The sequence below is a fragment of the Ambystoma mexicanum genome, chromosome 3q (genome assembly GCF_040938575.1).
Source record: "Ambystoma mexicanum isolate Mex_15411 chromosome 3q, UKY_AmexF1_1, whole genome shotgun sequence".
Lineage (NCBI taxonomy): Eukaryota > Metazoa > Chordata > Amphibia > Caudata > Ambystomatidae > Ambystoma > Ambystoma mexicanum.
Window position 1 is genome coordinate 120,671,420 of NC_090926.1, and position 16,044 is coordinate 120,687,463.

Here is a 16,044-nt window from a genome sequence, read left to right on the forward strand (position 1 = left end):
GTAGTGCCGGCACAGATGGAGTGATGCCAATGGGAGGTGTACACCACAATTGACCTGGGCAATTGGTGTGAAGGGGGTGGGAAGCAAGATGTTAACAGCCCCCCTGCACCTGCAAGGCTGTATGTGACCCTGGTGATGTAGTGATGGGTCACGCAATGCTCAGGCACCCCAAAACTGCAGTAAAACCGTGCACGCAACCCTGCAGCCTACGTGCGTGGATTCAACCTCCCGCAGTACGCGGTGGCACCCAGTAACACGAATAACCCGTACGCGTGGGACACGCAGGCTACTATGACATCGAAAATGGGTGCGATACACAGGGGCACCCACAGTGGGAAAAAGAGCGTGTGCGACTCACCGTCTGACTAGCGCGATGCAGAAAAACACGCGTAGCCAATACCCCCGCCAAAAGAAGAGATACGTCCTTGATAGCTGTGAAGTTGTGATGGCGCGCGAAACAACAGGAAGCAGCAACAAACGTTGGTGTCCACGAAAGGCACGTACAGCGAACTGCTGGGCCCGCTCACCTTTAACCCGTGCTGAGGGAAACACACGCGTGCATCACGTCACTTACGCGCATGGGCCCTTTCCTCGTATTACACGCGGACGTGCAGTTTTCCACGCGCGCTGAAATGCCCATGCACGCCTGTGCGCGTCACGTCACAGGGGCGTTTCCGCGTGAGGGGCCTTCTGTCCAATGAAATTGCGTATGCGTGCAGACGTGCTTACGCGCTAAGGGCCTTTCCTCGAATTACACGCTGACGTGCTGAATTTTCACAAGCCAAATCACTCCGTATCAAGCTGGCCACGCGTAAGCACACGGAAGACCACGCTCCTGCCCAGAAGGCCGAACTACTGCCCCCCAGAGCCCCGAGCATGCTCCCATCTGCCATCTGATGCTGCCTGACTGCCTGCTGCCCACGTGCCCTGCCATTTGCTGCCTGCACATTAGCCAGGGGTGCTGTTGCTGTGACCACCCCTGCTGGAACCGAAGACTCCCGACTGGGATTCCATCGCTCCACAGCCTAGCCCCAGGACCCAGTTGCCCACCCACTCCTGCCTCTGGGGTTGTCATGTCGGGCACTGCAACATCTGGCACCACTGACAACCCCCGGCCAGAGAGGCAGAGGGGCACCAGCTTCAGTGCCACCGAAGTTGGTGTCCTGGTGGAGCAAGTCCTGGGGCAGTATGATGCCCTCTTCGGAAGTTCCCGCGCCGACAAGGAAGGACGGACTCGGATCTGGACTGACATCGTGACTGCCATCAATGCGGAGGGGGTGGCAGTCCGCGACTTCCAACATGTCAAGAAGCGTTGGGAGGACTTCAGGTCCAGGAACCTCAACAAGGCCCGGCGCCTCTTGAAGGCAGCGGATGCCAAGGGGTGCCGGGGCCACTTGTCAGAAGAGCAGATGAGGGTCCTGGAACGCATATCCCCAGCGCTCCACGTCCAGGTCCTTGAGAGGCAGACCCGTCTGGAGTCGAGCGGTAAGTGTACATGCATCCTGATTGTGAGCTGTGCCTGTGGTGATGTTTCAGTAGTGTGCAGGTTGCACATCTGTTTGTATGGGGTCGAGTATGGGTGGGGGTGTACAGGGCTGTGGGGCTAACACATGCGAGGGCTGTAATGTGTGAGACATGGATGGTGCTTGTGTGTGTAGGCTTGCATGCCAAATGCAGTTGTGTGGGCACACATGTTTGGATGAATGTGTATGTAAGTAGACATGTCCGTGATGTCACGCATGTATGTTATTTTCAGCTGCATGTATCAGCACTGTGTACATGTGCATTTGTGTGTATTTGACAAGGGTGCAACAGTGATGCAACATGGATGCATGTGACAGCGGGATGTGGAAGCCTGATTGGCAGATGTGACATGGATGCCCATCTGAACACTGCGACACTTGGCAGAGGTGTACACATGCATGCAAGTGTGGTGGTGTGTGTACATGTGTGGTGCACTTCCTTTGTTGCATGTGATGTCTGGCTCAGCTTTGCCTGCTCATGCTGTTGTATGTGTATGGCTGGTGCTGGCAGTTGCGATATGGCTGTGGTATGGCTCATGTGTGCGAGTTGAAATGACATGTGTGTTGGGGATTGTGATGGCATGTCTGAGGTTTGCCAATGCCACTCATGTACAACTGTCATGTGTGTATGTGTCCATTGTACAGTGCCCTGATGCCTGTGTTTTATTTCTCCCTGTCTGCAGCGTCAACTGATGAAGAGGGCGGAGAAGGTGCTGTGGAGCACAGCGGCGGGGATCCCACCGCCAGCCGGAGATGCAAGTCCCGGCTCCCCTCCCAAGTTGTCATCTCGTTGGGGAGTGAGGAGTCCGGTGCCGCGTCCCAGGCCGCAGCTGCCGGGGGGAAGGTCCAAGAGGCGGAGGTTGGAGTTGGACTCCTCGGCAGCAGAAGGGGCAGCTGGGACCCCACAGGGCCCAACGGGGGAAGATGGCACGGAGTCATCCAGGTTGGTGGGGGGTTTGGTGGAGGAGGAGGCCATGCAAGCAACAGAGACGGGGTCTGGAGGTGGGGATCCCACTGGTGCTAGTGGTGCAGTGCAGGACCAGGGACAGGAGGCAGCACAGGCCGCCGCGGAGGTGCCTGTGTGCAATCCTGTCCCTGATCCTGTCCCTGCATCATCTTGCACCAGCAGGGATGCCTACGTCCAGACCCGTTTTCAGGTAGGGGATGAGCAAACGACAACTGACCTTCCTCTGCCTGCGGACGTGGCTATCCGGGTCCGGGTTGAGCCTGTCCTGACTGGTGTGGCGTTGCGTCAACGGGCCATGCGAGGTGACCTGCAGTCTTTTCATGAGGAGACTGCACGTCATCTCGAATGGCTCGTTGACCACGTCAGCCTGCTGGGACAGGTCACCCAGGCCGGATTCCTCCCTTTGATGGGGCTTGCTACGACCCCCTCCTCAAATGAACCCCCTATGCGCCAGTCGTCCTCCGTGCCATCTTCCCACCCATCAGTCACCTGGGTGCCCTGTGGAGCTGCCTCTGACGGTGCGGCCAGGCTGGTGGAGGAGGCATCCCTGCCACAGTCGGGAGTCGGACGTCCAGCAGGGGTGGCCACATCAACGACTGCACCCCAGCCGGCGGAGGATGTGCAGGCAGCAGGAGGCAGTGCACGGGCAGAGGCACAGCAGCAGCAGCAACGTGGTGGGAGCCATGAAGGCTCGGGGCCTTCAACATCGGAGGGGCAGGCATCGGCTGGAGGGCAGGGGGACCCAGGACAGAGAGTGTCTTCCGTGTGGCAGCGGTTGGGCCACGCCATAGATGCGGAGATGCAGCGGGCGGAAGAGGCACGGCTCACAATGGTCAGGGCGGAGAACTCCATGCGGATGGCCCTGAGGCGGGCCACGTGCTTCGAGGCAATCCGCAGGGGGTTGGAGGTGGACATGTTCAATGATGCCCTGGCCCGGGACATCCAAAAGTGAGCCGTCAGACTAGCACGCTGCCCTTGTACATAGTTATGTAGGTAGTGTTAGGTTTCCTTTGTTTTTTGATTTATTTTGGACCTTTTAGACATTGGCCACATTTTTGTATATAGTTTATTTTATTAGTTAGTGTTAGTTAGATAGGTTTCATTTCTTTTGTTGGGATAATGGACCCTGTCTTGTTCGTCTGTACATAGTTCACTGTTGGATTTTATTTTTCTTTCACAATTTACCCATGGAGCAATGGCTTTCAATTATTATTTCCCATTGGATTTTCTTTTGTGGACAGTGACTTTGGACACCATTACTTTGGATTATGATTTTTGGTTTTGCTTTTTTTCACGGACATGCTTCTTTTCATTTTTGTACATTCCCATTTCTGTTTCTTTATTTTTGAATCTATTTATGTTTCCTTTAATACATATTTTTTCATCAAACTTCAATGTGTAGTATCATCTCATTGGTTTCATGCATATCATGATATGGGTTTTGAGATTCACTGACACCCATTGGGTGTATGTGAGGGACATGTGTTTGTTTCGAAACTTGCAATTGGTGTTCTGTCATGTAATTGCCATTTCTGAGTGGGTGGATGCAATACTCGGGTGGGTGTTTTGCATTTGGAGGCTGACCATAGGGACCAGGGATCTAGATTGTGATGACATGTTGGCTGGGGAACATGAGTTGGGGCCTGCTGGCAGGTGCCCCAAAGTGCTGGGGGGTGGGGGTGGTGAGAGACATGGGTGGGGGCCTGATGGAGGGTGCCCCTGCACTTCTGGGGGGTGGGGGTGGTGGGAGACATGGATGGGGGCCTGATGGAGGGTGCCCCTGCACTGCTGGGGGGTGGGGGTGGTGGGGACATGAGTTGGACATGGGTGGGGGCCTGCTGGCAGGTGCCCCACAGTGCTGGGGGGTGGGGGTGGTGGGGACATGAGTTGGACATGGGTGGGGGCCTGCTGGCAGGTGCCCCACAGTGCTGGGGGGTGGGGGTGGTGGGGAACATGAGTTGGACATGGGTGGGGGCCTGCTGGCAGGTGCCCCACAGTGCTGGGGGGTGGGGGTGGTGGGGACATGAGTTGGGCATGGGTGGGGGCCTGCTGGCAGGTGCCCCACAGTGCTGGGGGGTGGGGGTGGTGGGAGACATGGGTGGGGGCCTGGTGGAGGGTGCGCCTGCACTGCTGGTGGGTGGGGGTGGTGGGAGACATGGGTGGGGGCCTGGTGGAGGGTGCCCCTGCACTGCTGGGGGTGTGGGGGTGGTGGGGACATGAGTTGGACATGGGTGGGGGCCTGCTGGCAGGTGCCCCACAGTGCTGGGGGGTGGGGGTGGTGGGGACATGAGTTGGACATTGGTGGGGGCCTGCTGGCAGGTGCCCCACAGTGCTGGGGGGTGGTGGTGTTGGGGAACATGAGTTGGACATGGGTGGGGGCCTGCTGGCAGGTGGCCCACAGTGCTGGGGGGTGGGGGTGGTGGGGACATGAGTTGGACATGGGTGGGGGCCTGCTGGCAGGTGCCCCACAGTGCTGGGGGGTGGGGGTGGTGGGAGACATGGGTGGGGGCCTGGTGGAGGGTGCCCCTGCACTGCTGGGGGGTGGGGGTGGTGGGAGACATGGGTGGGGGCCTGGTGGAGGGTGCCCCTGCACTGCTGGGGGGTGGGGATGGTGGGAGACATGGGTGGGGGCCTGGTGGAGGGTGTCCCTGCACTGCTGGGGGGTGGGGGTGGTGGGGACATGAGTTGGACATGGGTGGGGGCCTGCTGGCAGGTGCCCCACAGTGCTGGGGGTGGGGGTGGTGGGGACATGAGTTGGACATGGGTGGGGGCCTGCTGGCAGGTGCCCCACAGTGCTGGGGGGTGGGGGTCGTGGGGAACATGAATTGGACATGGGTGGGGGCCTGCTGGCAGGTGCTTCACAGTGCTGGGGGGTGGGGGTGGTGGGGACATGAGTTGGACATGGGTGGGGGCCTGCTGGCAGGTGCCCCACAGTGCTGGGGGGTAGGGGTGGTGGGAGACATGGGTGGGGGCCTGGTGGAGGGTGCCCCTGCACTGCTGGGGGGTGGGGGTGGTGGGAGACATGGGGGGGCCTGGTGGAGGGTGCCCCTGGTGGCTGGGGGTGCAGGGAGACATGCGTTGGTGAGCAGTAGTGCAAGTTGACATGTGGGTTGGCTAGGGGGCATGGCCATGGAAGATGGGGTGCCTGCAGGACATGTGCAGGGTAGGCCCCTGTGGTGTGAGCCACCTGCAGGGGCCGTGGAGGGTGTAGAGGGAACACCTGGGAGGACCCACATGTGCAATTCACATGTGGTGCACCCCGCGCACCCCTGTAATACACGTACCCTGATGGAATCGCATGTGATACTTTCCGCGCACCCCCGATATGCACGTACCCTGCTGACTTTGCGTGTGTGACTCCCACGCACCCCTGGAATACACGTACCCTGCTGATATCGCGTGTGAAACTTTCCGCGCACCCCGAAATACACGTAGCCAGGACATTCGCGTGTGGAACTTCCTGCGCACCCCTGATATACACGTACCCTGCTGAATTCACGTGTGAAAATTCCCACGCACCCCTGATGCACACGTACCCTGATGGAATCGCGTGTGGAAGTTCAAGCGCACCCCTGTAATACACATACCCAGCTGAAATCGCGTGTGGAAGTTCAAGCGCACCCCTGGAATACACGTACCCTGCTGAAATCGCGTGTGGAACTTCCCGCGCACCCCTAAATACACGTAGCCTGGACATTCGCGTGTGGAACTTCCCGCGCACCCCTGGAATACACGTACCATGCTGATATCGCGTGTGCAACTTCCCGCGCACCCCGAAATACACGTAGACTGATGGAATCGCGTGTGGAACTTCCCGCGCACCCCTAAATACACGTAGCCTGGACATTCGCATGTGGAACTTCCCGCGCACCCCTGGAATACACGTACCCTGCTGATATCGCGTGTGCAACTTCCCGCGCACCCCGAAATACAGGTAGACTGGACATTCGCGTGTGGAACTTCCCGCGCACCCCTGAAATACACGTAGCCTGCTGATATCGCGTGTGCAACTTCCCGCGCACCCCGAAATACACGTAGACTGGACATTCGCGTGTGGAACTTCCCGCGCACCCCTGGAATACACGTAGCCTGCTGATATCGCGTGTGAAACTTCCCGCGCACCCCGAAATACACGTAGCCTGGACATTCGCGTGTGGAACTTCCCGCGCACCCCTGGAATACACGTACCCTGCTGATATCACGTGTGAAACTTCCCGTGCACCCCGAAATACACGTAGCCTGGACATTCGCGTGTGGAACTTCCCGCGCACCCCTGGAATACACGTACCCTGCTGATATCGCGTGTGAAACTTCCCGCGCACCCCTGAAATACACGTACCCTGATGGAATCGCGTGTGGAACTTCCCGCGCACCCCTAAATACACGTAGCCTGGACATTCGCGTGTGGAACTTCCCGCGCACCCCTGGAATACACATACCCTGCTGATATCGCGTGTGCAACTTCCCGCACACCCCGAAATACAGGTAGACTGGACATTCGCGTGTGGAACTTCCCGCGCACCCCTGGAATACACGTAGCCTGCTGATATCGCGTGTGAAACTTCCCGCGCACCCCGAAATACACGTAGCCTGGACATTCGCGTGTGGAACTTCCCGCGCACCCCTGGAATACACGTACCCTGCTGATATCACGTGTGAAACTTCCCGTGCACCCCTAAATACACGTAGCCCGGACATTCGCGTGTGGAACTTCCCGCGCACCCCTGGAATACACGTACCCTGGTGATATCGCGTGTGAAACTTCCCACGCACCCCTGAAATACACGTACCCTGATGGAATCGCGTGTGAAACTTCCCGCGCACCCCGGAAATGCACGTACCCAGCTGAAATGACGTGAGGTACTTCCCGCGCACCCCAGTGATACACGTAGCCCGCTTGCCGTGCTGGTACAGGGTTAGCGCAGCCCTTTGCGCTGGATTGGGGATTTTGATGGCTTTTCCCTGCACGATAGGCGTTCTTGGGGGCGTAACTGGCGCTGCTGCAGGGTCGCTGCGCCACTGTGCGCCACGACTGGTTTTGGTAGCTGGAATCCATGAATACGCTGTGCGCGGAAATGGGTTTTGGCGCACGTGGCTGGCGCAGGGATTCGCACGCGCACACTGTGCGCCAGCCGCGTGCTCCACTTGTGCGCTGAATTCTATGAATTACCCCCTAAGTATCATTATACAGATGTCTGGAGTGGTGGCATAATATGTGATATACAGACAGATTTCTAAAAACATTTTAGGCCTTGGCACATATTGTTTTACGAATTAAGTATGGATTAGCTTTTGAACATGTTGCGGCTGGACCTGCCGGGCACTATTGGCACTCAGCGGCATGTGCCATCGCCTTACGACCATCACGTTCCATCTGCACTGCCACCTACTCTATATTGCAGGTAAGTTAGAGCAAACAGCTGTCAATGTGATCAGCCTTCACCCATAGTGGTACTCTTGCCCCGTTGCCCTCCAGGTCACAGTGCGGCTGATGCCGACTCACTTATGAGCAAAAGCAAGATCCAGGGGGTGAAGTGGAAACAGTAATGAGGGATGGAAACTGAGGGGGGGAGTAGACTGGGGACTCTCGAGATCAGCAGCAGACCACTTACCAGAGTGAATGGTGAGAGTGATGTTTGTTACATGTCTTTACATCATCTCCACATCTTCTCTTGAGTAACATCCTAACTTTGATGGTACCAGTTGGCTAGAACAGGTCTATAGCAGTCGTCCTGGGCTGGCTTTGGTTCCATAGCACTGTGTACTGTGATGCCATGACATCACCGAGAGGTAGGGTCATAAGCTGAGCCAAGTACCAAGTGGAGACTGGAGACCAGATCTGGACTTCCTAAGCCCTCCATTAGCTTGTGATAAGTGGTGACATCTCTTTGGCACCACCAGCTATCCTATTTCCACGCATGCTTGGTTGTGGTAAGCAAGCAACTGACTCAACCCCAGCCTGCATGAGAAACAGAATAGAAGTTGGGTCAGGGTCATCCAGGGTTCGTGGGAAGTTGCATTTAAGTGCCCCAGCCAATGATTTGGGATACACTTGGAAGTTCCTGCTCCCGAACCGAATGACCACAAACCTAACTGCACATGTGCATTGAAGAAGTTGCAGTAGATATGCAGTTCAACTTCCATGTCCATGAGTGAAGCAAGATGTCACTCATGGGCATGGGTGTGAGTAGCGTACTAAGCTGGTAGGGCAGAGCTTCTGCTGCTAAAATGGGAAACGTTACCCATGCTCAAATCATTGTATCTGCAATGACTGCAGATACTTTGTATTCATTTGAATAAGAACAGAAATGTCAATTTAGATCAGGAAGGACATATACTAATTAATTTACAGATGGTGGAGGCGTTACCCCGAATGGCGCCTGTACAGTAGCACAAAGATTAGAACAGGTGGTGAGACAGTTTATGAGGGTGTGCAAAAAGGTTGGACATAGACCAGGGACAAAACAACAGACAGAAAGATAATATAAGAAGCAGGTGAATTACAAAGTTAACATTCACCTAAGCGGGCAAGTGCTTCAAACAAAAGATGAGTACTGTAAACAAAACATATAGTTTGATTATTAAGTGTTACTGTAGGGATTGGTGGGGTCAGGTAGGGATGATGGGAGAAAGGGCAGGGGGAAGTCTCTCTTTAGCAAGTAAGTGAAGTTTAAGCGGAGCTGTAAAGGTATCCACAGTTAGGCTGGCTTTGATTGTAATGGGCATGGGCAGCGGGTTTCCAGTGGGGCGTGCAAGTATGATAAAGAACGAAAGATCAGAATTAAAATGAACCATTGAGGGGGGCATTGGACATTGAGGCTGAGTGTAGAGGCAGAGCCGAAATAAGGAGATGATCGAACAGTGACACAATCATTCAAGTACTGATGAAGACCTGTTGATAGGTTTGTAGACTAGGAAAAGGAACTGGAAAAGAGGTTAGTTGTGTTTTGAGAGCAAACCAGAATGTTGGTCGGTAGAAGAAGAGGGGGGTCTGGGTAGGTTCTAGAGAGTGCAGGTAGAAAAGTTAATGCCTTTGTCTCTAGAGGGTGGAAGGAGTAGAAAGGAAGCCCATATGGTAGGTTGAGGGAGCAAGAAGGTCTGTCGAGAAGGGAAGGGATGGCGTGGTTGCCATTGGATGCTGGGAGTACAATGACTTCCATTTTTTAGGAGTTCAGCATGAGGCAACGGAGAGCCACCCAGGCACAACTTCCATTGAGACAGTTGGTAATCCATTCTGAGATGGCTGGAATGAAGGAGGGAAAGGAGAAAATGATTTAAGTCTGATTATCAAAGAGGTGAATGCGAAAGCTTGAATTCAAGATGTTGGACCAAAATCAAATTACCTGGATTCCAAGATGGTGGCCAGACAGAGAGGATGCGCATGTAGCCAGCTCTGTCGCTGATGAGGCCTAACTTATAAAGCAGGGCCCTGGTAGCGGGGATCCCACCGTCACAACCAATGAAAAGAAGCAGATTCAAGCAGTGCGGGCGTCACAGAAGGCGAAGTGCAGAGGGACAGCCCAGCAGCGGCATCTTGAGGCGAGAGTGGACCGTCCCAGAGATAAGTAAACAGAGGCGCACTGAGCACAACTCAGACATTGGGCAGCGGACCCGAGGGGCCAAAGCAGAACAGCAGAAGACCAGGGAACCCAGAGAAGCCCTACCGCAGACGAGTGTGGGATCAGAGCCACACCCAACAAGTGAGCAGCGAGCCGGCTGGGGGAGACCTGCGCGGCGGCGGACCTCATACTAGGCAGATGCTTCCTCCTAGGCGAAAGGAGAGGGCCACCCCACTGCCGTGCCCGTGCTCCTCACAGCAGGGACAGAAGATGCAGAAAAACCTAATCCCTCATACAGAATGCCCCGGGCACCGCCAGATAGTCACAGCATGGCAACCCGGCCAGCATACAGGGACCCACCTTCATGTATATGCCCCTCCGCGGAAGAGGCCCCTAATCAATCAATATAATTCCTGCATCACACCCGGGATACAGGTAACAAAGGGGGAATCCGAACACGAACAGCAGTGGCAATTGCTAAGCAACACCCCCTACACACCGGGAAACAAGGAAAAAGCAGTCAGACATCTAAGGCCGTGCAGACAGACCCTCCATATCACTACCAGGCAGCAATCCACAACTCCCCCGGAAATCCTGGGCCGATGTGAGGAAGCCGGACAGAAGGAAGACTAGAGAGAGACTGAAGAAAATACTGTGTCCTCCCCAGTAACTCCTGATCTAGTGCAACCCATGGGCGGGTCCCGCGTCCACCCAGATGAGAACGCTCTCTCAGACACAGGACCCTACTGCCGGCCACAGATGACGTAATATTCCACAGTTGGTTATCATGAAGAATTCCCTGTTTAAGATCCTTCTTGCTTTACTTTGAGTAGCCCTAATGTGCCTTTGCACTTTGAAATGGGTCATGAAGGTATCGTGTTTGAAGCACTGATAAAGAGTTACAATCTGGAGCATGAGCCCTTATAATATGGATAGGTGTGGTAAAATGGCGACCATTCCACAGGATTAGGGATGAGTAGTGTAGCACTACTAGTCAACCATCAGTGATTCCAACCATAAAGGTTAAACGGGCACAGTCCAGCAGGTATACTGCCTTTGCCTCTTTGAGTATTGCAGGCTGAGGGCAGATAGGAGGGATGTGAGCTGGCACAGAAGAAGTCCAAATAACAAAAGTACTGCGGTACCAGAATAAAGCAACGTCCAACCAAGGTTCCGTACAAATAGGATGCTTTAATTAAACTAAATATCACAAACTTTAGTACCCACCCTGTGAGGGAAAAAACAAAGAAGACAGACTGTAATAAAGGGGCACTCTGGGTTTGATGACACAGGTGCACATGCAACATTTATAGCAGAAATGTCATAGACACTGAAGATGTCTTTAAAAAAGGTAGAGAGTGGAGTCTTGCAATTTATGAGGTCCCCTTAAATCAGCCCATGGCACAGGACCATTTTCAGTTCCTTTATTCTTCCTTTGCAAGCTTTTTGGGGTCAAACTTGAATCAGAGCACTTTCGGTACTGAGCAGTGGGATTCGACAGCAGCAGAAAAAGTGTGAAATGGCAGGCTGTATCCGGTCAGTGGCACTGGAAGACTCTGTGACTTTGGATGCAGAGAAGTGAAGACATGCCTTCTGCAGTGAGTGTGTTCAACTAGCTGAAAATGGCATTTCCGTGCTGCAGCAGAGATAGCGTGGGTCTTGAAGAGGCAGGCAGGTGCTATCAAGCTAGTGAAACTAGAAGATTCGGTGGGTTTTCAACATAGAGACAGCAGAGCTTTGGCATCTGGGTGAAGCGGACGTCAGAGATATGTGAGGTAGTCTAAGCGGACAACAACGGTTCCCTTGAAGAAGCTTGCATTGCCTCAATGGAGCCAGGTGTAACTTCATTGGTTCATTGGTTCTTATTTGCTGTAGGACCCTGTAATGATAAGGGTAATCCTTGTGCTCTCCTTCCCGGCTGCGAAGGTTGAAAAGAGCACTGGTCCGGTTGCTATCTCCAGTGAGAGAGACCCTGGGTAGCAGTGTTCTGATTGCAAGCAGGTCTTGTCCAACGGCTGGTCACCCCAAATGTTGCATTGCGATGCTTAAGGGGAAAAGTTTTCCTCTTCCTTGGAAATCTTTGTTTTCCCCTCTCTTGGCAATGGTGTTTTGGATCAGACTGTAATCACAACCAGGCACCAGATTAATCCTTCGTCAAAAGGGAGTTGTGTCAAACGGAACTCAACAGTGCATGAATTGAACAGGACTTCAAATGAAGGGCTATAAACAATTATAATAGAGATTATAATAGAGGCATAGCTGAAAACACATGTTACAATATAAACATTTTTATTGATATCAAATAGATAAAAAACCTTTAATATATAAATTAATTTCATAAAAACATCTTGAACTTTAGTGATAGAGATAAGGCACCAGTCGCTAAAGTGCTGAATAAAGAGATATTATATACTGTGTATAGACCCAGTATATGGTTAGTACCAGAAAGTGGGAACCAAGAGGACAGAACTTGCGTCAAGTGAAGGAGATCACGTGGCGAAAGGCTAGCACTCCTAATCCCACCCAACACTAAACTTCATAAATAAACATGAATAGTGTGCAGTATAATGTTCATAGTTTCATACATAGCCAAAAGTGCATACAAACACAAAAATTGCATCAATGGTGGCCAATGTTGCGAAAAAAGGAAAAGAAAGAAAGGATATGTGCCAAATAACTAATCTGTCAACAAGTACGGTGCAAATAGTCAGATTAATCCTTCGCCTTCAAAAAGGAATTTACTAAGTGGAGGGTTGGCCCCCTTTCATAGGCAAAACACCACAGCAGATTGGTTCCCTCCTTACCTTCTGTGAGTGGTCCAATCCTGACTGGTGTTTCACAATCTTCTTGCCTGGTGATCCCATACCCAGAGTGCTTCGTCGGTGGGAAATGTGAAAGCGGACAGGACGTTTGGTAGCCCGAGGAAAATCCAAGATGGTGGAATCCCTCTCTAACTGGAAAGTCCTTGCACAGGATACTCTACTCCACCCCTTCCACAGTCTACTACATTAAAAATCTCTTGAGCATATGGACCTTTAGCAATGTGGAATGAATGCATGGAATAGATGGAATGAATGGATGGAAAGGAAGAAATGGATGGATGGAAAAGAAGAAATGGATGGATGGAATGGATGGATGCATTGATGGAATGGATAGATGGATTGATGGATGGAATGAATTGATGGAATGGATGGATGGATGGAATTCTCCTACCCTCTAGTTCCCGTGTGTGCCCACCGTGCACATGTCTCTGTGTACCCTGCTTTCCTATTCCCCATGCTATTGCTGTATATCCCTATGTCCCCCTCCTATCGCTATAAACCCAGTGCCCTGTCACTGTGTGCCAGTCTGTTTCTGTGTTCCCTGCCATCTTGTTCCTGTGATGTTACTATGTACCCCAATGTATTACCCAACCCTCTCGTCACCGTGTGTGCCCACCGAGCCCATCTGTCAATGTGTACCCTGTTACTTGTTTCCCATGCTGTTGCTGTATATCCGATTCCCCCCTACTATCGCTGTAAGCCCAGCCCCTGTCACTGTGGGTCAGTGTGTCAATGTGTTCCCTGCCATCCTGTTCACATGCCTGGTCTTGGGTGCTTTAAAGATGAACTATCATATCATATCACCTCACTACGCTTACTCTCTACTATACACCATCACACAACTAGAACACAGCTATACCCCTAATAAATTCGGCCCAGCTGTTCACATACGAACACTACCCCATGGACACCTCATCACCCTAATAAAACGCAGCTATGTCAAGACATTCTGACCTAGTTACTCACATAAGCTTCCTTCAGGCCTAACAGAGCTTGACCCCAGTCTGGGTGTCCACCCACCAGACTGCACACATCCAACTGATATCTTCAGCGCCACATCTAACGCTAGCCTGCAGCTACCATCCGGCAAATACATCAGCTGCACACATAACTGGTGCATCCACAACCCTATAACACTACCTCTCACGACTGACCAGAACTGCGGTTCCGGAGGACGTTCAACCTACCAGTGCTTTGCGATTATACCAAAGATATATAGAGTGCTATATAAATGCCAAGTAACATAACATAACATAACATAACGTGCATGCAATGGATGGGGTAGCAGAGTTTAAATAATCGAACCAACTCTGGATGATGGCAAAGGTACAATTTATTGCAAATGATCTAAAACAGTGAGGTTACAACCAACATCAACGGACGTTTGCTCAGGCTTTCGACGATTTTCTCATAAAAACATCCTTATATTCAAAAAATACATCAGAGGTGACATCATACGATGTGGCAAATAATTAAAACCTATCAAAGGCTGTGATAGGCTTAAGGGGAACATGTAAGTATACATTGCATAGGGACTAGGATTGTGATTTGCTGCCCACTGTCAGGTGAACAGCTTATGCCTACCTCTCAAAACATGTCATCTTTAGCACTATTAAGTACACAGTTTATCATTGGTCTTCACACTATAAGGCCCTTCATTATACGCCCTCTACAATTGGTTGGCATGCTCCTGCCATATCTGGGACATTCAGTTCACTTAGCAGCAGGTAACTTCAAACCCAGGTGCCAGGAGGTGGACTTGAATTTACCTCCCCACCAAATTAGCCCAGCATCTCTCATTACCCAAGCCTTCTGACATGAAGATTGTCTTTGAACCTGGCCTTGCAAAGTATCCTTGTCTGTGGGAATATATGGGAGTGCAGGCTCTCCCTATCAGTGTTCTAGGATTCCAAGCTCAACTCTTTTTCCATTCTTGACTCACATGACAGGAGACCACGATTTGGTCAATTTTGCAGCATTTAAATGTCTTAAATGAATAAAACTTGGCACTCTTGGTGTTCTTTCTTTGCACCTTAACAGGGGATGATTCATCATTTGCACATTCACTGTTTTCAAGAATAGATAACCGACCTTGCTTGCTTCAGTTTTGATATCAGGCCAGACAGCCTCGCCATGTGCTTCCACAATCTCAGCTTATTCTTACTGCGACACAAATCTCTGCCTTTCCCCTCCATGGGTCCGGGCTTACTAAATTCATGATACCGATGTACAGCACCTATGCAATGGCAGCTTCGCCTGCAGTCTAATCACTACTTATAGACAGCTTCTATGATGACTTAGTGTACTTGCGTTACAGCATCTGTACATTTATTGAACAGTTGATTTTCTGCAGCTCTTCACACACGTGCAATCTTCTTCTTGCACATGAAAGTTTACTCGATACTTAACTTCGTCATAGTTTCTGTAAGATCCATGTATTCTCTTCAGCCATTATTCTTGGGGTGTCACACATGTTTCTTGTGATGTCACTAGCTTCTCTCTTTGCTCCTTTGCATATTCCTTCAGGGAGTTCCTCCCTCAGAGTGTCATCTCTTCAGGGGTACATTCGATTGGGTTTTCTCAGTGGGTACCTTCTTTCTAATATCCGCTGCTGTATTGGCACAACTGCTGGTTTCAAGCATGGTACGATGTCATGCTTCCAACATATCAGAGGTAGGGGTGCGGGATTTCCTGCAGAGGCATGTAACTGCTTCTCTACATTCCCCCTTCTGGTCGAGTCCTCGATGACCTCCTCAATTGTCTCCACATCTTGATATTTTCTCTTGAAAAAGTGCTTCTTTGGAGTTCAAATCTTCATTACCCCCTCAGGGTACCGACTGATTTAACATACTCATCTGCACTCAGTGTCATGTAGTTGCACTGTCCATTCAGATTAAAATAGACCCATCATCCCACATACTTCGAAAGATTCTTTGGAGACAGGAACTTTGTTCCTTCAGGTGCTTCAATGCTGGCCTCTATATCTTTCCTGACATCTTTATCCAGCAATTCCTTAGATCCAAACTCAGATTTCACATTGATCAAGATCTTCATTCCTACCACCTTATATGCTGTTTTCTTACACTGGGCGATCACTATCCTGATCACACAGAATCCAAATGTCACCATCACCAATATTACTAAAAGAGTCTTGAATATGTTTGCCAATTACT